The sequence below is a fragment of the Kogia breviceps genome, chromosome 10, assembly GCF_026419965.1.
Source record: "Kogia breviceps isolate mKogBre1 chromosome 10, mKogBre1 haplotype 1, whole genome shotgun sequence".
NCBI lineage: Eukaryota > Metazoa > Chordata > Mammalia > Artiodactyla > Physeteridae > Kogia > Kogia breviceps.
Window position 1 is genome coordinate 59581101 of NC_081319.1, and position 20913 is coordinate 59602013.

Consider the following 20913-nt stretch of genomic DNA (forward strand, 5'->3'; position numbering starts at 1 on the left):
TTACACAGTTCTAGAATCCCTAACTCGCCAAGGACGTGGTCGCCCTTGCCCTAGGTAAGCTCAACAGAACAAAGCACTCTGTTTCTATTTCCTTCCAACACGTCTTATGTGAGGTTAGCAATTCCTCAAGAGGAGGGTCAGCGTGCGTTCCAAATTCCACAGAAGCACAGTTGGTGGTGTAAAACGACAGGCGTACGGATGATGCAGAGGCCTCTTGGACATCCTCCAGCGTCCGTCCTTTAGGCAGTTCACTATACCCAGAATAGCGGGTATAGAAAAACGTGAATCAGCGAAGGGCCATTGGGTTAATTGTGTCTGTTTGGACTTGCTAGACTCAGCTTGTACTAAGGCTGGAAGTCAACAGCGAAACAGGAGTGTGATCCCAAAGGCTTTTTTCCCAGTTTTGAAAGCTCCGTTCATAAGGCTTCAAAGCAACCTGAAAAGCATTTGTAACGGCAGGCCTTTCAGTACATGCCAGCATGACTCAGCGTAGACCATGAGTTAGTTTTGTGGAAAGAAGCATTGTGCTTGCACTTCCAAGTTGCAAGCTCATCCTGCTCTGCTCTATAGCAAATGTGAAGCTCAAAGTGAGCACAAGCCTCGAAGTAAGAGCTGGACTTGCCTGCCTAAGTGAAGGAGTGCAAGAGCTCCGTGAGCCCTAAATTGCTGTTCTGTGTGTCAGTTTATGGGGAAGAGGCTTTATCGTTCTCCTTGCCACCTCGTGTCAGCAACCGTTTCGGCTTCAGCACACTGTGTACCTCCACGATGCTCTGGGCCCTGTATGCAAAATCCAGCATCGCAGGCCTTTCAGACTCGCTCTGTGTTTGCAGAGTAAGGTGCAGCACACTGCACTTTTCCTTTGGACGGTTTGATTTTCCGACCTCCAAACAGCTTCGGAAATACAGTTCAAGAATCCCTAACTCGCCAAGGACGTGGTCGCCCTTGCCCTAGGTAAGCTCAACAGAACAAAGCACTCTGTTTCTATTTCCTTCCAACACGTCTTATGTGAGGTTAGCAATTCCTCAAGAGGAGGGTCAGCGTGCGTTCCAAATTCCACAGGAGCACAGTTGGTGGTGTAAAACGACAGGCGTACGGATGATGCAGAGGCCTCTTGGACATCCTCCAGCGTCCGTCCTTTAGGCAGTTCACTATACCCAGAATAGCGGGTATAGAAAAACGTGAATCAGCGAAGGGCCATTGGGTTAATTGTGTCTCTTTGGACTTGCTAGACTCAGCTTGTACTAAGGCTGGAAGTCAACAGCGAAACGGGACTGTGATCCCAAAGGATTTTTTCCCAGTTTTGAAAGCTCCGCTCATAAGGCGTCAAAGCAACCTGAAAAGCATTTGTAACGGCAGGCCTTTCAGTACATGCCAGCATGACTCAGCGTAGACCATGAGTTAGTTTTGTGGAAAGAAGCATTGTGCTTGCACTTCCAAGTTGCAAGCTCATCCTGCTCTGCTCTATAGCAAATGTGAAGCTCAATGTGAGCACAAGCCTCGAAGGAAGAGCTGGACTTGCCTTGCCTAAGTGAAGGAGTGCAAGAGCTCCGTGAGCCCTAAATTGCTGTTCTGTGTCAGTTTATGGGGAAGAGGCTTTATCGTTCTCCTTGCCACCTCGTGGCAGCAACCGTTTCGGCTTCAGCACACTGTGTACCTCCACGATGCTCTGGGCCCTGTATGCAAAATCCAGCATCGCAGGCCTTTCAGACTCGCTCTGTGTTTGCAGAGTAAGGTGCAGCACACTGCACTTTTCCTTGGGACGGTTTGATTTTCCGACCTCCATACAGCTTCGGTTACACAGTTCAAGAATCCCTAACTCGCCAAGGACGTGGTCGCCCTTGCCCTAGGTAAGCTCAACAGAACAAAGCACTCTGTTTCTATTTCCTTCCAACACGTCTTATGTGAGGTTAGCAATTCCTCAAGAGGAGGGTCAGCGTGCGTTCCAAATTCCACAGAAGCACAGTTCGTGGTGTAAAACGACAGGCGTACGGATGATGCAGAGGCCTCTTGGACATCCTCCAGCGTCCGTCCTTTAGGCAGTTCACTATACCCAGAATAGCGGGTATAGAAAAACGTGAATCAGCGAAGGGCCATTGGGTTAATTGTGTCTGTTTGGACTTGCTAGACTCAGCTTGTACTAAGGCTGGAAGTCAACAGCGAAACGGGACTGTGATCCCAAAGGCTTTTTTCCCAGTTTTGAAAGCTCCGTTCATAAGGCGTCAAAGCAACCTGAAAAGCATTTGTAACGGCAGGCCTTTCAGTACATGCCAGCATGACTCAGCGTAGACCATGAGTTAGTTTTGTGGAAAGAAGCATTTGTGCTTGCACTTCCAAGTTGCAAGCTCATCCTGCAATGCTCTATAGCAAATGTGAAGCTCAATGTAAGCACAAGCCTCGAAGGAAGAGCTGGAGTTGCCTTGCCTAAGTGAAGGAGTGCAACAGCTCCGTGAGCCCTAAATTGCTGTTCTGTGTCAGTTTATGGGGAAGAGGCTTTATCGTTCTCCTTGCCACCTCGTGGCAGCAACCGTTTCGGCTTCAGCACACTGTGTACCTCCACGATGCTCTGGGCCCTGTATGCAAAATCCAGCATCGCAGGCCTTTCAGACTTGCTCTGTGTTTGCAGAGTAAGGTGCAGCACACTGCACTTTTCCTTGGGACGGTTTGATTTTCCGACCTCCAAACAGCTTCGGTTACACAGTTCTAGAATCCCTAACTCGCCAAGGACGTGGTCGCCCTTGCCCTAGGTAAGCTCAACAGAACAAAGCACTCTGTTTCTATTTCCTTCCAACACGTCTTATGTGAGGTTAGCAATTCCTCAAGAGGAGGGTCAGCGTGCGTTCCAAATTCCACAGAAGCACAGTTGGTGGTGTAAAACGACAGGCGTACGGATGATGCAGAGGCCTCTTGGACATCCTCCAGCGTCCGTCCTTTAGGCAGTTCACTATACCCAGAATAGCGGGTATAGAAAAACGTGAATCAGCGAAGGGCCATTGGGTTAATTGTGTCTGTTTGGACTTGCTAGACTCAGCTTGTACTAAGGCTGGAAGTCAACAGCGAAACAGGAGTGTGATCCCAAAGGCTTTTTTCCCAGTTTTGAAAGCTCCGTTCATAAGGCTTCAAAGCAACCTGAAAAGCATTTGTAACGGCAGGCCTTTCAGTACATGCCAGCATGACTCAGCGTAGACCATGAGTTAGTTTTGTGGAAAGAAGCATTGTGCTTGCACTTCCAAGTTGCAAGCTCATCCTGCTCTGCTCTATAGCAAATGTGAAGCTCAAAGTGAGCACAAGCCTCGAAGTAAGAGCTGGACTTGCCTGCCTAAGTGAAGGAGTGCAAGAGCTCCGTGAGCCCTAAATTGCTGTTCTGTGTGTCAGTTTATGGGGAAGAGGCTTTATCGTTCTCCTTGCCACCTCGTGTCAGCAACCGTTTCGGCTTCAGCACACTGTGTACCTCCACGATGCTCTGGGCCCTGTATGCAAAATCCAGCATCGCAGGCCTTTCAGACTCGCTCTGTGTTTGCAGAGTAAGGTGCAGCACACTGCACTTTTCCTTGGGACGGTTTGATTTTCCGACCTCCAAACAGCTTCGGAAATACAGTTCAAGAATCCCTAACTCGCCAAGGACGTGGTCGCCCTTGCCCTAGGTAAGCTCAACAGAACAAAGCACTCTGTTTCTATTTCCTTCCAACACGTCTTATGTGAGGTTAGCAATTCCTCAAGAGGAGGGTCAGCGTGCGTTCCAAATTCCACAGGAGCACAGTTGGTGGTGTAAAACGACAGGCGTACGGATGATGCAGAGGCCTCTTGGACATCCTCCAGCGTCCGTCCTTTAGGCAGTTCACTATACCCAGAATAGCGGGTATAGAAAAACGTGAATCAGCGAAGGGCCATTGGGTTAATTGTGTCTCTTTGGACTTGCTAGACTCAGCTTGTACTAAGGCTGGAAGTCAACAGCGAAACGGGACTGTGATCCCAAAGGATTTTTTCCCAGTTTTGAAAGCTCCGCTCATAAGGCGTCAAAGCAACCTGAAAAGCATTTGTAACGGCAGGCCTTTCAGTACATGCCAGCATGACTCAGCGTAGACCATGAGTTAGTTTTGTGGAAAGAAGCATTGTGCTTGCACTTCCAAGTTGCAAGCTCATCCTGCTCTGCTCTATAGCAAATGTGAAGCTCAATGTGAGTACAAGCCTAGGAGGAAGAGCTTGACTTAGCTTGCCTAAGTGAAGGAGTGCAATAGCTCCGTGAGCCCTAAATTGCTGTTCTGTGTCAGTTTATGGGGAAGAGGCTTTATCGTTCTCCTTGCCACCTCGTGGCAGCAACCGTTTCGGCTTCAGCACACTGTGTACCTCCACGATGCTCTGGGCCCTGTATGCAAAATCCAGCATCGCAGGCCTTTCAGACTCGCTCTGTGTTTGCAGAGTAAGGTGCAGCACACTGCACTTTTCCTTGGGACGGTTTGATTTTCCGACCTCCAAACAGCTTCGGTTACACAGTTCTAGAATCCCTAACTCGCCAAGGACGTGGTCGCCCTTGCCCTAGGTAAGCTCAACAGAACAAAGCACTCTGTTTCTATTTCCTTCCAACACGTCTTATGTGAGGTTAGCAATTCCTCAAGAGGAGGGTCAGCGTGCGTTCCAAATTCCACAGAAGCACAGTTGGTGGTGTAAAACGACAGGCGTACGGATGATGCAGAGGCCTCTTGGACATCCTCCAGCGTCCGTCCTTTAGGCAGTTCACTATACCCAGAATAGCGGGTATAGAAAAACGTGAATCAGCGAAGGGCCATTGGGTTAATTGTGTCTGTTTGGACTTGCTAGACTCAGCTTGTACTAAGGCTGGAAGTCAACAGCTAAACGGGACTGTGATCCCAAAGGCTTTTTTCCCAGTTTTGAAAGCTCCGTTCATAAGGCGTCAAAGCAACCTGAAAAGCATTTGTAACGGCAGGCCTTTCAGTACATGCCAGCATGACTCAGCGTAGACCATGAGTTAGTTTTGTGGAAAGAAGCATTGTGCTTGCACTTCCAAGTTGCAAGCTCATCCTGCTCTGCTCTATAGCAAATGTGAAAGCTCAAAGTGAGCACAAGCCTCGAAGTAAGAGCTGGACTTGCCTGCCTAAGTGAAGGAGTGCAAGAGCTCCGTGAGCCCTAAATTGCTGTTCTGTGTGTCAGTTTATGGGGAAGAGGCTTTATCGTTCTCCTTGCCACCTCGTGTCCTCAACCGTTTCGGCTTCAGCACACTGTGTACCTCCACGATGCTCTGGGCCCTGTATGCAAAATCCAGCATCGCAGGCCTTTCAGACTCGCTCTGTGTTTGCAGAGTAAGGTGCAGCACACTGCACTTTTCCTTGGGACGGTTTGATTTTCCGACCTCCAAACAGCTTCGGAAATACAGTTCAAGAATCCCTAACTCGCCAAGGACGTGGTCGCCCTTGCCCTAGGTAAGCTCAACAGAACAAAGCACTCTGTTTCTATTTCCTTCCAACACGTCTTATGTGAGGTTAGCAATTCCTCAAGAGGAGGGTCAGCGTGCGTTCCAAATTCCACAGGAGCACAGTTGGTGGTGTAAAACGACAGGCGTACGGATGATGCAGAGGCCTCTTGGACATCCTCCAGCGTCCGTCCTTTAGGCAGTTCACTATACCCAGAATAGCGGGTATAGAAAAACGTGAATCAGCGAAGGGCCATTGGGTTAATTGTGTCTCTTTGGACTTGCTAGACTGAGCTTGTACTAAGGCTGGAAGTCAACAGCGAAACGGGACTGTGATCCCAAAGGATTTTTTCCCAGTTTTGAAAGCTCCGCTCATAAGGCGTCAAAGCAACCTGAAAAGCATTTGTAACGGCAGGCCTTTCAGTACATGCCAGCATGACTCAGCGTAGACCATGAGTTAGTTTTGTGGAAAGAAGCATTGTGCTTGCACTTCCAAGTTGCAAGCTCATCCTGCTCTGCTCTATAGCAAATGTGAAGCTCAATGTGAGCACAAGCCTCGAAGGAAGAGCTGGACTTGCCTTGCCTAAGTGAAGGAGTGCAACAGCTCCGTGAGCCCTAAATTGCTGTTCTGTGTCAGTTTATGGGGAAGAGGCTTTATCGTTCTCCTTGCCACCTCGTGGCAGCAACCGTTTCGGCTTCAGCACACTGTGTACCTCCACGATGCTCTGGGCCCTGTATGCAAAATCCAGCATCGCAGGCCTTTCAGACTCGCTCTGTGTTTGCAGAGTAAGGTGCAGCACACTGCACTTTTCCTTGGGACGGTTTGATTTTCCAACCTCCAAACAGCTTCGGAAACACAGTTCAAGAATCCCTAACTCGCCAAGGACGTGGTCGCCCTTGCCCTAAGTAAGCTCAACAGAACAAAGCACTCTGTTTCTATTTCCTTCCAACACGTCTTATGTGAGGTTAGCAATTCCTAAAGAGGAGGGTCAGCGTGCGTTCCAAATTCCACAGAAACACAGTTGGTGGTGTAAAACGACAGGCGTACGGATGATGCAGAGGCCTCTTGGACATCCTCCAGCGTCCGTCCTTTAGGCAGTACACTATACCCAGAATAGCGGGTATAGAAAAACGTGAATCAGCGAAGGGCAATTGGGTTAATTGTGTCTTTTTGGAATGCTAGACTCAGCTTGTACTAAGGCTGGAAGTCAACAGCGAAACGGGACTGTGATCCCAAAGGCTTTTTTCCCAGTTTTGAAAGCTCCGTTCATAAGGCGTCAAAGCAACCTGAAAAGCATTTGTAACGGCAGGCCTTTCAGTACATGCCAGCATGACTCAGCGTAGACCATGAGTTAGTTTTGTGGAAAGAAGCACTGTGCTTGCACTTCCTAGTTGCAAGCTCATCCTGCTCTGCTCTATAGCAAATGTGAAGCTCAATGTGAGCACAAGCCTCGAAGGAAGAACTGGACTTGCCTTGCCTAAGTGAAGGAGTGCAACAGCTCCGTGAGCCCTAAATTGCTGTTCTGTGTCAGTTTATGGGGAAGAGGCTTTATCGTTCTCCTTTCACCTCGAGGCAGAAACCGTTTCGGCTTCAGCACACTGTGTACGTCCACGATGCTCTGGGCCCTGTGTGCAAAATCCAGCATCGCAGGCCTTTCAGAGTCTCTCTGTGTTTGCAGAGTAAGGTGCAGCACACTGCACTTTTCCTTGGGACGGTTTGATTTTCCGACCTCCAAACAGCTTCGGTTACACAGTTCAAGAATCCCTAACTCGCCAAGGACGTGGTCGCCCTTGCCCTAGGTAAGCTCAACAGAACAAAGCAGTCTGTTTCTATTTCCTTTCAACACGTCTTATGTGAGGTAAGCAATTCCTCAAGGAGAGGGTCAGCGTGGGTTCCAAATTCCACAGAAGCACAGTCCGTGGTGTAAAACGACAGGAGTACGGAAGATGCAGAGACCGCTTGAGCTTCCATCAGCGTCCGTCCTTTAGGCAGTTCGCTATACCCAGAATAGCGGGTATAGAAAAACGTGAATCAGCGAAGGGCCATTGGGTTAATTGTGTCTCTTTGGACTTGCTAGACTCAGCTTGTACTAAGGCTGGAAGTCAACAGCGAAACGGAACTGTGATCCCAAAGGCTTTTTTCCCAGTTTTGAAAGCTCCGTTCATAAGGCGTCAAAGCAACCTGAAAAGCATTTGTAACGGCAGGCCTTTCAGTACATGCCAGCATGACTCAGCGTAGACCATGAGTTAGTTTTGTGGAAAGAAGCATTGTGCTTGCACTTCCTAGTTGCAAGCTCATCCTGCTCTGCTCTATAGCAAATGTGAAGCTCAATGTGAGCACAAGCCTCGAAGGAAGAGGTGGACTTGCCTTGCCTAAGTGAAGGAGTGCAACAGCTCCTTGAGCCCTAAATTGCTCTTCTGTGTCAGTTTATGGGGAAGAGGCTTCATCGTTCTCCTTGCCACCTCGTGGCAACAACCGTTTCGGCTTCAGCACACTGTGTACCTCCACGATGCTCTGGGCCCTGTATGCAAAATCCAGCATCGCAGGCCTTTCAGAGTCGCTCTGTGTTTGCAGAGTAAGGTGCAGCACACTGCACTTTTCCTTGGAACGGTTTGATTTTCCGACCTCCAAACAGCTTCGGAAACACAGTTCAAGAATCCGTAAGTCGCCAAGGACATGGTCGCCCTTGCCCTAGGTAAGCTCAACAGAACAAAGCACACTGTTTCTATTTCATTCAAACACGTCTTATGTGAGGTTAGCAATTCCTCAAGAGGAGGGTCAGCGTGCGTTCCAAATTCCACAGAAGCACAGTTGGTGGTGTAAAACGACAGGCGTACGGATGATGCAGAGGCCTCTTGGACATCCTCCAGCGTCCGTCCTTTAGGCAGTTCACTATACCCAGAATAGCGGGTATAGAAAAACGTGAATCAGCGAAGGGCCATTGGGTTAATTGTGTCTCTTTGGACTTGCTAGACTCAGCTTGTACTAAGGCTGGAAGTCAACAGCGAAACGGGACTGTGATCCCAAAGGCTTTTTTCCCAGTTTTGAAAACTCCGTTCATAAGGCGTCAAAGCAACCTGAAAAGCATTTGTAACGGCAGGCCTTTCAGTACATGCCAGCATGACTCAGCGTAGACCATGAGTTAGTTTTGTGGAAAGAAGCATTGTGCTTGCACTTCCAAGTTGCAAGCTCATCCTGCTCTGCTCTATAGCAAATGTGAAGCTCAATGTGAGCACAAGCCTCGAAGGAAGAGCTGGACTTGCCTTGCCTAAGTGAAGGAGTGCAACAGCTCCGTGAGCCCTAAATTGCTGTTCTGTGTCAGTTTATGGGGAAGAGGCTTTATCGTTCTCCTTGCCACCTTGTGGCAGCAACCGTTTCGGCTTCAGCACACTGTGTACCTCCACGATGCTCTGGGCCCTGTATGCAAAATCCAGCATCGCAGGCCTTTCAGAGTCGCTCTGTGTTTGCAGAGTAAGGTGCAGTACACTGCACTTTTCCTTGGGCCGGTTTGATTTTCCGACCTCCAAACAGCTTCGGAAACACAGTTCAAGAATCCCTAACTCGCCAAGGACGTGGTCGCCCTTGCCCTAGGTAAGCTCAACAGAACAAAGCACTCTGTTTCTATTTCCTTCCAACACGTCTTATGTGAGGTTAGCAATTCCTCAAGAGGAGGGTCAGCGTGCGTTCCAAATTCCACAGAAGCACAGTCCGTGGTGTAAAACGACAGGCGTACGGATGATGCAGAGGCCTCTTGGACATCCTCCAGCGTCCGTCCTTTAGGCAGTTCACTATACCCAGAATAGCGGGTACAGAAAAACGTGATTCAGCGAAGGGCCATTGGGTTAATTGTGTCTCTTTGGACTTGCTAGACTCAGCTTGAACTAAGGCTGGAAGTCAACAGCGAAACGGGACTGTGATCCCAAAGGGTTTTCTCCCAGTTTTGAAAGCTCCGTTCATAAGGCGTCAAAGCAACCTGAAAAGCATTTGTAACGGGAGGCCTTTCAGTACATGCCAGCATGACTCAGCGTAGACCATGAGTTAGTTTTGTGGAAAGAAGCATTGTGCTTGCACTTCCAAGTTGCAAGCTCATCCTGCTCTGCTCTATAGCAAATGTGAAGCTCAATGTGAGCACAAGCCTCGAAGGAAGAGCTGGACTTGCCTTGCCTAAGTGAAGGAGTGCAACAGCTCCGTGAGCCCTAAATTGCTGTTCTGTGTCAGTTTATGGGGAAGAGGCTTTATCGTTCTCCTTGCCACCTCGTGGCAGCAACCGTTTCAGCTTCAGCACACTGTGTACCTCCCCGATGCTCTGGGCCCTGTATGCAAAATCCAGCATCGCAGGCCTTTCAGAGTCGCTCTGTGTTTGCAGAGTAAGGTGCAGCACACTGCACTTTTCCTTGGGACTGTTTGATTTTCCGACCTCCAAACAGCTTCGGAAACACAGTTCTAGAAACCCTAACTCGCCAAGGACGTGATCGCCCTTGCCCTAGGTAAGCTCAAAAGAACAAAGCACTCTGTTTCTATTTCCTTCCAACACGTCTTATGTGAGGTTAGCAATTCCTCAAGAGGAGGGTCAGCGTGCGTTCCAAATTCCACAGAAGCACATTTGGTGGTGTAAAACGACAGGCGTACGGATGATGCAGAGGCCTCTTGGTCATCCTCCAGCGTCCGTCCTTTAGGCAGTTCACTATACCCAGAATAGCGGGTATAGAAAAACGTGAATCAGCGAAGGGCCATTGGGTTAATTGTGTCTCTTTGGACTTGCTAGACTCAGCTTGTACTATGGCTGGAAGTCAACAGCGAAACGGAACTGTGATCCGAAAGGCTTTTTTCCCAGTTTTGAAGGCTCCGTTCATAAGGCGTCAAAGCAACCTGAAAAGCATTTGTAACCGCAGGCCTTTCAGTACATGCCAGCATGACTCAGCGAAGACCATGAGTTAGTTTTGTGGAAAGAAGCATTGTGCTTGCACTTCCTAGTTGCAAGCTCATCCTGCTCTGCTCTATAGCAAATGTGAAGCTCAATGTGAGCACAAGCCTCGAAGGAAGAGCTGGACTTGCCTTGCCTAAGTGAAGGAGTGCAACAGCTCCTTCAGCCCTAAATTGCTGTTCTGTGTCAGTTTATGGGGAAGAGGCTTTATCGTTCTCCTTGCCACCTCGTGGCAGCAACCGTTTCGGCTTCAGCACACTGTGTACCTCCACGATGCTCTGGGCCCTGTATGCAAAATCCAGCATCGCACGCCTTTCAGAGTCGCTCTGTGTTTGCAGAGTAAGGTGCAGCACACTGCACTTTTCCTTGGGACGGTTTGATTTTCCAACCTCCAAACTGCTTCGGAAACACAGTTCAAGAATCCGTAACTCGCCAAGGACGTGGTCGCCCTTGCCCTAGGTAAGCTCAACAGAACAAAGTACTCTGTTTCTATTTCCTTCCAACACGTCTTATGTGAGGTTAGCAATTCCTCAAGAGGAGGGTACTCGTGCGTTCCAAATTCCACAGAAGCACAGTTGGTGGTGTAAAACGACAGGCGTACGGATGATGCAGAGGCCTCTTGGACATCCTCCAGCGTCCGTCCTATAGGCAGTTCACTATACCCAGAATAGCGGGTATAGAAAAACGTGATTCAGCGAAGGGCCATTGGGTTAATTGTGTCTCTTTGGACTTGCTAGACTCAGCTTGTACTAAGGCTGGAAGTCAACAGCGAAACGGGACTGTGATCCCAAAGGCTTTTTTCCCAGTTTTGAAAGCTCCGTTCATAAGGCGTCAAAGCAACCTCAAAAGCATTTGTAACGGCAGGCCTTTCAGTACATGCCAGCATGACTCAGCGTAGACCATGAGTTAGTTTTGTGGAAAGAAGCATTGTGCTTGCACTTCCAAGTTGCAAGCTCATCCTGCTCTGCTCTATAGCAAATGTGAAGCTCAAAGTGAGCACAAGCCTCGAAGGAAGAGCTGGACTTGCCTTGCCTAAGTGAAGGAGTGCAACAGCTCCGTGAGCCCTAAATTGCTGTTCTGTGTCAGTTTATGGGGAAGAGGCTTTATCGTTCTCCTTGCCACCTCCTGGCAGCAACCGTTTCAGCTTCAGCACACTGTGTACCTCCACGATGCTCTGGGCCCTGTAGGCAAAATCCAGCATCGCAGGCCTTTCAGAGTCGCTCTGTGTTTGCAGAGTAAGGTGCAGCACACTGTACTGTTCCTTGGGACGGTTTGATTTTCCGACCTCCAAACAGCTTCGGAAACACAGTTCAAGAATCCCTAACTCGCCAAGGACGTGGTCGACCTTGCCTTAGGTAAGCTCAACAGAAGAAAGCACTCTGTTTCTATTTCCTTCCAACACGTCTTATGTGAGGTTAGCAATTCCTCAAGAGGAGGGTCAGCGTGCGTTCCAAATTCCACAGAAGCACAGTTCGGTGTGTAAAACGACAGGCGTACGGATGATGCAGAGGCCTCTTGGACATCCTCCAGCGTCCGTCCTTTAGGCAGTTCACTATACCCAGAATAGCGGGTATAGAAAAACGTGAATCAGCGAAGGGCCATTGGGTTAATTGTGTCTCTTTGGAATGCTAGACTCAGCTTGTACTAAGGCTGGAAGTCAACAGCGAAACGGGACTGTGATCCCAAAGGCTTTTTTCCCAGTTTTGAAAGCTCCGTTCATAAGGCGTCAAAGCAACCTGAAAAGCATTTGTAACGGCAGGCCTTTCAGTACATGCCAGCATGACTCAGCGAAGACCATGAGTTAGTTTTCTGGAAAGAAGCATTGTGCTTGCACTTCCAAGTTGCAAGCTCATCCTGCTCTGCTCTATAGCAAATGTGAAGCTCAATGTGAGCACAAGCCTAGGAGGAAGAGCTTGACTTAGCTTCGCTAAGTGAAGGAGTGCAACAGCTCCGTGAGCCCTAAATTGCTGTTCTGTCTCAGTTTATGGGGAAGAGGCTTTATCGTTCTCCTTGCCACCTCGTGTCAGCAACCGTTTCGGTTTCAGAACACTCTGTACCTCCACGATGCTCTGGGCCCTGTATGCAAAATCCAGCATCGCAGGCCTTTCAGAGACTCTCTGTGTTTGCAGAGTAAGGTGCAGCACACTGCACTTTTCCTTGGGACGGTTTAATGTTCCGACCTCCAAACAACTTCGGTTACATAGTTCAAGAATCCCTAACTCGCCAAGGACGTGGTCGCCCTTGCCCTAAGTAAGCTCAACAGAACAAAGCACTCTGTTTCTATTTCCTTCCAACACGTCTTATGTGATGTAAGCAATTCCTCAAGGAGAGGGTCAGCGTGCGTTCCAAATTCCACAGAAGCACAGTTCGTGGTGTAAAACGAAAGGAGTACGGAAGATGCAGAGACCTCTTGAGCATCCTCCAGCGTCCGTCCTTTAGGCAGTTCGCTATATCCAGAATAGCGGGTATAGAAAAACGTGAATCAGCGAAGGGCCCAGTGGGTTAATTGTGTCTCTTTTGACATGCTAGATTCAGCCTGTACTAAGGCTGGAAGGCAACCTGGAAACAGGAGTGTGATCCCAAAGGATTTTTTTTCCAGTTTTGAAAGCTCCGTTCATAAGGCATCAATGCAAGCTGAAAAGCATTTGTAACGACAGGCCTTTCAGTACATGCCAGCATGACTCAGCATAGACCATGAGTTTCTTTTGTCGAAAGAAGTACTGTGCTTGCACTTCCTAGTTGCAAACTCACCCTGCTGTGCTCTATAGCAAATGTGAAGCTCAATGTGAGCACAAGCCTAGGAGGAAGAGCTTGACTTAGCTTGCCTAAGTGAAGGAGTGTAACAGCTCCGTGAGCCCTAAATTGCTATTCTGTGTCAGTTTATGGGGAAGAGGCTTTATCGTTCTCCTTGCCACCTCGTGTCAGCAACCGTTTAGGCTTCAGCACACTCTGTACCTCCACGATGCTCTGGGCCCTGTATGCAAAATCCAGCATCGCAGGCCTTTCAGAGTCGCTCTGTGTTTGCAGAGTAAGGTGCAGCACACTGCACTTTTCCTTGGGACGGTTTGATTTTCCGACCTCCAAACAGCTTCGGGAACACAGTTCAAGAATCCCTAACTCGCCAAGGACGTGGTCGCCCTTGCCCTAGGTAAGCTCAACAGAACAAAGCACTCTGTTTCTATTTCCTTCCAACACGTCTTATGTGCGCTAAGCAATTCCTCAAGGAGAGGGTCAGCGTGCGTTCCAAATTCCACAGAAGCACAGTTCGTGGTGTAAAACGACAGGAGTACTGAAGATGCAGAGACCTCTTGAGCATCCACCATCGTCCGTCCTTTAGGCAGTTCGCTATACCCAGAAGAGCGGGTATAGAAAAACGTGAATCAGCGAAGGGCCCAGTGGGTTAATTGTGTCTCTTTTGACATGCTAGACTCAGCCTGTACTAAGGCTGGAAGTCAACCTGGAAACAGGAGTGTGATCCCAAAGGCTTTTTTCCCAGTTTTGAAAGTTTGGTTCATAAGGCATCAAAGCAACCTGAAAAGCATTTGTAACGACAGGCCTTTCAGTACATGCCAGCATGACTCAGCATAGACCATGAGTTACTTTTGTGGAAAGAAGCATTGTGCTTGCACTTCCTAGTTGCAAGCTCATCCTGCTCTGCTCTATAGCAAATGTGAAGCTCAATGTGAGCACAAGCCTAGGAGGCAGAGCTTGAATTAGCTTCCCTAAGTGAAGGAGTGCAACAGCTCCGTGAGCCCTAAATTGCTGTTCTGTGTCAGTTTATGGGGAAGAGGCTTTATCGTTCTCCTTGCCACCTCGTGTCAGCAACCGTTTAGGCTTCAGCACACTCTGTACCTCCACGATGCTCTGGGCCCTGTAAGCAAAATCCAGCATGGCAGGCCTTTCAGAGTCGCTCTGTGTTTGCAGAGTAAGGTGCAGCACACTGCACTTTTCCTTGGGTCGGTTTGATTTTCCGACCTCCAAACAACTTCGGTTACACAGTTCAAGAATCCCTAACTCGCCAAGGACGTGGTCGCCCTTGCCCTAAGTAAGCTCAACAGAACAAAGCACTCTGTTTCTATTTCCTTCCAACACGAATTATGTGAGGTAAGCAATTCCTCAAGGAGAGGGTCAGCGTGCGTTCCAAATTCCACAGAAGCACAGTTCGTGGTGTAAAACGACAGGCGTACGGAAGATGCAGATTCCTTTTGGGCATCCACCAGCGTCCGTCCTTTAGAGAGTTGTTATACCCAGAATAGAGGGTATAGAAAAACGTGAATTAGCGAAGGGCCCAGTGGGTTAATTGTGTCTCTTTTGACATGCTAGACTCAGCCTGTACTAAGGCTGGAAGTCAACCTGGAAACAGGAGTGTGATCCCAAAGGATTTTTTTTCCAGTTTTGAAAGCTCCGTTCATAAGGCATCAAAGCAAGCTGAAAAGCATTTGTAACGGCAGGCCTTTCAGTACATGCCAGCATGACTCAGCATAGACCATGAGTTACTTTTGTGGAAAGAAGCACTGTGCTTGCACTTCCTAGTTGCAAACTCATCCTGCTCTGCTCTATAGCAAATGTGAAGCTCAATGTGAGCACAAGCCTAGGAGGAAGAGCTTGACTTAGCTTCCCTAAGTGAAGGAGTGCAACAGCTCCGTGAGCCCTAAATTGCTGTTCTGTGTCAGTTTATGGGGAAGAGGCTGTATCGTTCTCCTTGCCACCTCGTGTCAGCAACCGTTTAGGCTTCAGCACACTCTGTACCTCCACGATGCTCTGGGCCCTGTATGCAAAATCCAGCATCGCAGGCCTTTCAGAGTCGCTCTGTGTTTGCAGAGTAAGGTGCAGCACACTGCACTTTTCCTTGGGACGGTTTGATTTTCTGACCTCCAAACAACTTCGGTTACACAGTTCAAGAATCCCTAACTCGCCAAGGACGTGGTCGCCCTTGCCCTAAGTAAGCTCAACAGAACAAAGCACTCTGTTTCTATTTCCTTCCAACACGTCTTATGTGAGGTAAGCAATTCCTCAAGGAGAGGGTCAGCGTGCGTTCCAAATTCCACAGAAGCACAGTTCGTGGTGTAAAACGACAGGCGTACCGAAGATGCAGAGACCTTTTGGGCATCCACCTGCGTCCGTCCTTTAGGGAGTTCGTTATACCCAGAATAGCGGGTACAGAAAAACGTGAATCAGCGAAGGGCCCAGTGGGTTAATTGTGTCTCTTTTGACATGCTAGACTCAGCCTGTACTAAGGCTGGAAGTCAACCTGGAAACAGGAGTGTGATCCCAAAGGCTTTTTTCCCAGTTTTGAAAGTTAGGTTCCTAAGGCATCAAAGCAACCTGAAAAGCATTTTTAACGGCAGGCCTTTCAGTACATGCCAGCATGACTCAGCATAGACCATGAGTTACTTTTGTGGAAAGAAGCATTGTGCTTGCACTTCCTAGTTGCAAGCTCATCCTGCTCTGCTCTATAGCAAATGTGAAGCTCAATGTGAGCACAAGCCTAGGAGGAAGAGCTTGACTTAGCTTCCCTAAGTGAAGGAGTGCAACAGCTCCGTGAGCCCTAAATTGCTGCTCTGTGTCAGTTTATGGGGAATAGGCTTTATCGTTCTCCTTGCCACCTCGTGTCAGCAACCGTTTCGGCTTCAGCACACTGTGTACCTCCACGATGCTCTGCGCCCTGTATGCAAAATCCAGCATCGCAGGCCTTTCAGAGTCGCTCTGTGTTTGCAGAGTAAGGTGCAGCACACTGCACTTTTCCTGGGGACGGTTTGATTTTCCGACCTCCAAACAGCTTCGCTTACACAGTTCATGAATCCCTAACTCGCCAAGGACGTGGTCGCCCTTGCCCTAGGTAAGCTCAACAGAACAAAGCACTCTGTTTCTATTTCCTTCCAACATGTCTTATGTGAGGTAAGCAATTCATCAAGGAGACGGTCAGCGTGCTTTCCAAATTCCACAGAAGCACAGTTCGTGGTGTAAAACGACAGGCGTACCGAAGATGCAGAGACCTTTTGAGCATCCACCAGCGTCCGTCCTTTAGGGAGTTCGTTATACCCATAATAGCGGGTACAGAAAAACGTGAATCAGCGAAGGGCCCAATGGGTTAATTGTGTCTCTTTTGACATGCTAGACTCAGCCTGTACTAAGGCTGGAAGTCAACCTGGAAACAGTAGTGTGATCCCAAAGTCTTTTTTCCCAGTTTTGAAAGTTCGGTTCATAAGGCATCAAAGCAAGCTGAAAAGCATTTGTAACGGCAGGCCTTTCAGTACATGCCAGCATGACTCAGCATAGACCAGGAGTTACTTTTGTGGAAAGAAGCACTGTGCTTGCACTTCCTAGTTGCAAGCTCATCCTGCTCTGCTCTATAGCAAATGTAAAGCTCAATGTGAGCACAAGCCTAGGAGGAAGAGCTTGACTTAGCATCCCTAAGTGAAGGAGTGCAACAGCTCCCTGAGCCGTAAATTGCTGTTCTGTGTCAGTTTATGGGGAAGAGGCTTTATCGTTCTCCTTGCCACCTCGTGGCAGCAACCGTTTCGGCTTTAGCACACTCTGTACCTCCACGATGCTCTGGGCCCTGTATGCAAAATCCAGCATCGCAGGCCTTTCAGAGTCGCTCTGTGTTTGCAGAGTAAGGTGCAGCACACTGCCCTTTTCCTTGGGTCGGTTTGATTTTCCGACCTCCAAACAGCTTCGGGAACACAGTTCAAGAATCCCTAACTCGCCAAGGATGTGGTCGCCCTTGCCCTAGGTAAGCTCAACAGAACAAAGCACTCTGTTTCTATTTCCTTCCAACACGTCTTATGTGAGGTAAGCAATTCCTCAAGGAGAGGGTCAGCGTGCGTTCCAAATTCCACAGAAGCACAGTTCGTGGTGTAAAACGACAGGAGTACGGAAGATGCAGAGACCTCTTGAGCATCCACCAGCGTCCGTCCTTTAGGGAGTTCGTTATACCCAGAATAGCGGGTACAGAAAAACGGGAATCAGCGAAGGGCCCAGTGGGTTAATTGTGTCTCTTTTGACATGCTAGACTCAGCCTGTACTAAGGCTGGAAGTCACCCTGGAAACAGGAGTGTGATCCCAAAGGCTTATTTCCCAGTTTTGAAAGTTCGGTTCATAAGGTATCAAAGCAACCTGAAAAGCATTTGTAACGGCAGGCCTTTCAGTACATGCCAGCATGACTCAGCATAGACCATGAGTTACTTTTGTGGAAAGAAGCATTGTGCTTGCACTTCCTAGTTGCAAGCTCATCCTGCTCTGCAATATAGCAAATGTGAAGCTCAATGTGAGCAGAAGCCTAGGAGGAAGAGCTTGACTTAGCTTCCCTAAGTGAAGGAGTGCAACAGCTCCGTGAGCCCTAAATTGCTGTTCTGTGTCATATATGGGGAAGAGGCTTTATCGTTCTCCTTGCCACCTCGTGTCAGCAACCGTTTCGGCTTCAGCACACTCTGTACCTCCACGATGCTCTGGGCCCTGTATGCAAAATCCAGCATCGCAGGCCTTTCAGAATCGCTCTGTGATTGCAGAGTAAGGTGCAGCACACTGCACTTTTCCTTGGGACGGTTTGATTTTCCGACCTCCAAACAGCTTCGGGAACACAGTTCAAGAATCCCTAACTCGCCAAGGACGTGGTCGCCCTTGCCCTAGGTAAGCTCAACAGTACAAAGCACTCTGTTTCTATTTCCTTCCAACACGTCTTATATGAGGTAAGCAATTCCTCAAGGAGAGGGTCAGCGTGCATTCCAAATTCCACAGAAGCACAGTTCGTGGTGTAAAACGACAGGAGTACGGAAGATGCAGAGACCTCTTGAGCATCCACCAGCGTCCGTCCTTTAGGGAGTTCGTTATACCCAGAATAGCGGGTATAGAAAAACGTGAATCAGCGAAGGGCCCAGTGGGGCAATTGTGTCTCTTTTGACATGCTAGACTCAGCCTGTGCTAAGGCTGGAAGTCAACCTGGAAACAGGAGTGTGATCTCAAAGGCTTTTTTCCCAGTTTTGAATGTTCGGTTCCAAAGGCATCAAAGCAACCTGAAAAGCATTTGTAACGGCAGGCCTTTCAGTACATGCCAGCATGACTCAGCATAGACCATGAGTTACTTTTGTGGAAAGAAGCATTGTGCTTGCACTTCCTAGTTGCAAGCTCATCCTGCTCTGCTCTATAGCAAATGTGAAGCTCAATGTGAGCACAAGCCCAGGAGGAAGAGCTTGACTTAGCTTCCCTAAGTGAAGGAGTGCAACAGCTCCGTGAGCCCTAAATTGCTGCTCTGTGTCAGTTTATGGGGAATAGGCTTTATCGTTCTCCTTGCCACCTCGTGTCAGCAACCGTTTCGGCTTCAGCACACTGTGTACCTCCACGATGCTCTGCGCCCTGTATGCAAAATCCAGCATCGCAGGCCTTTCAGAGTCGCTCTGTGTTTGCAGAGTAAGGTGCAGCACACTGCACTTTTCCTGGGGACGGTTTGATTTTCCGACCTCCAAACAGCTTCGCTTACACAGTTCATGAATCCCTAACTCCCCAAGGACGTGGTCGCCCTTGCCCTAGGTAAGCTCAACAGAACAAAGCACTCTGTTTCTATTTCCTTCCAACACGTCTTATGTGAGGTAAGCAATTCCTCAAGGAGAGGGTCAGCGTGCGTTCCAAATTCCACAGAAGCACAGTTCGTGGTGTAAAACCACAGGAGTACGGAAGATGCAGAGACCTCTTGAGCATCCACCAGCGTCCGTCCTTTAGGGAGTTCGTTATCCCCAGAATAGCGGGTATAGAAAAACGTGAATCAGCGAAGGGCCCAGTGGGTTAATTGTGTCTCTTTTGACATGCTAGACTCAGCCTGTACTAAGGCTGGAAGTCAACCTGGAAATAGGAGTGTGATCCCAAAGGCTTTTTTCCCAGTTTTGAAAGTTCGGTTCATAAGGCATCAAAGCAACCTGAAAAGCATTTGTAACGGCAGGCCTTTCAGTACATGCCAGCATGACTCAGCGTAGACCATGAGTTAGTTTTGTGGAAAGAAGCATTGTGCCTGCACTTCCTAGTTGCAAGATCATCCTGCTCTGCTCTATAGCAAATGTGAAGCTCAATGTGAGCACAAGCCTAGGAGGAAGAGCTTGACTTAGCTTCCCTAAGTGAAGGAGTGCAACAGCTCCGTGAGCCCTAAATTGCTGTTCTGTGTCATATATGGGGAAGAGGCTTTATCGTTCTCCTTGCCACCTCGTGTCAGCAACCGTTTCGGCTTCAGCACACTCTGTTCCTCCACGATGCTCTGGGCCCTGTATGCAAAATCCAGCATCGCAGGCCTTTCAGAATCGCTCTGTGATTGCAGAGTAAGGTGCAGCACACTGCACTTTTCCTTGGGACGGTTTGATTTTCCGACCTCCAAACAGCTTCGGGAACACAGTTCAAGAATCCCTAACTCGCCAAGGACGTGGTCGCCCTTGCCCTAGGTAAGCTCAACAGTACAAAGCACTCTGTTTCTATTTCCTTCCAACACGTCTTATATGAGGTAAGCAATTCCTCAAGGAGAGGGTCAGCGTGCGGTCCAAATTCCACAGAAGCACAGTTCGTGGTGTAAAACGACAGGAGTACGGAAGATGCAGAGACCTCTTGAGCATCCACCAGCGTCCGTCCTTTAGGGAGTTCGTTATACCCAGAATAGCGGGTATAGAAAAACGTGAATCAGCGAAGGGCCCAGTGGGTCAATTGTGTCTCTTTTGACATGCTAGACTCAGCCTGTGCTAAGGCTGGAAATCAACCTGGAAACAGGAGTGTGATCTCAAAGGCTTTTTTCCCAGTTTTGAATGTTCGGTTCCAAAGGCATCAAAGCAACCTGAAAAGCATTTGTAACGGCAGGCCTTTCAGTACATGCCAGCATGACTCAGCATAGACCATGAGTTACTTTTGTGGAAAGAAGCATTGTGCTTGCACTTCCTAGTTGCAAGCTCATCCTGCTCTGCTCTATAGCAAATGTGAAGCTCAATGTGAGCACAAGCCTAGGAGGAAGAGCTTGACTTAGCTTCCCTAAGTGAAGGAGTGCAACAGCTCCGTGAGCCCTAAATTGCTGCTCTGTGTCAGTTTATGGGTTAGAGGCTTTATCGTTCTCCTTGCCACCTCGTGTCAGCAACCGTTTCGGCTTCAGCACACTGTGTACCTCCACGATGCTCTGCGCCCTGTATGCAAAATCCAGCATCGCAGGCCTTTCAGAGTCGCTCTGTGTTTGCAGAGTAAGGTGCAGCACACTGCACTTTTCCTGGGGACGGTTTGATTTTCCGACCTCCAAACAGCTTCGCTTACACAGTTCATGAATCCCTAACTCCCCAAGGACGTGGTCGCCCTTGCCCTAGGTAAGCTCAACAGAACAAAGCACTCTGTTTCTATTTCCTTCCAACACGTCTTATGTGAGGTAAGCAATTCCTCAAGGAGAGGGTCAGCGTGCGTTCCAAATTCCACAGAAGCACAGTTCGTGGTGTAAAACGACAGGCGTACGGAAGATGCAAAGAACTTTTGGGCATCCACCAGCGTCCGTCCTTTAGGGAGTTCGTTATACCCATAATAGCGGGTACAGAAAAACGTGAATCAACGAAG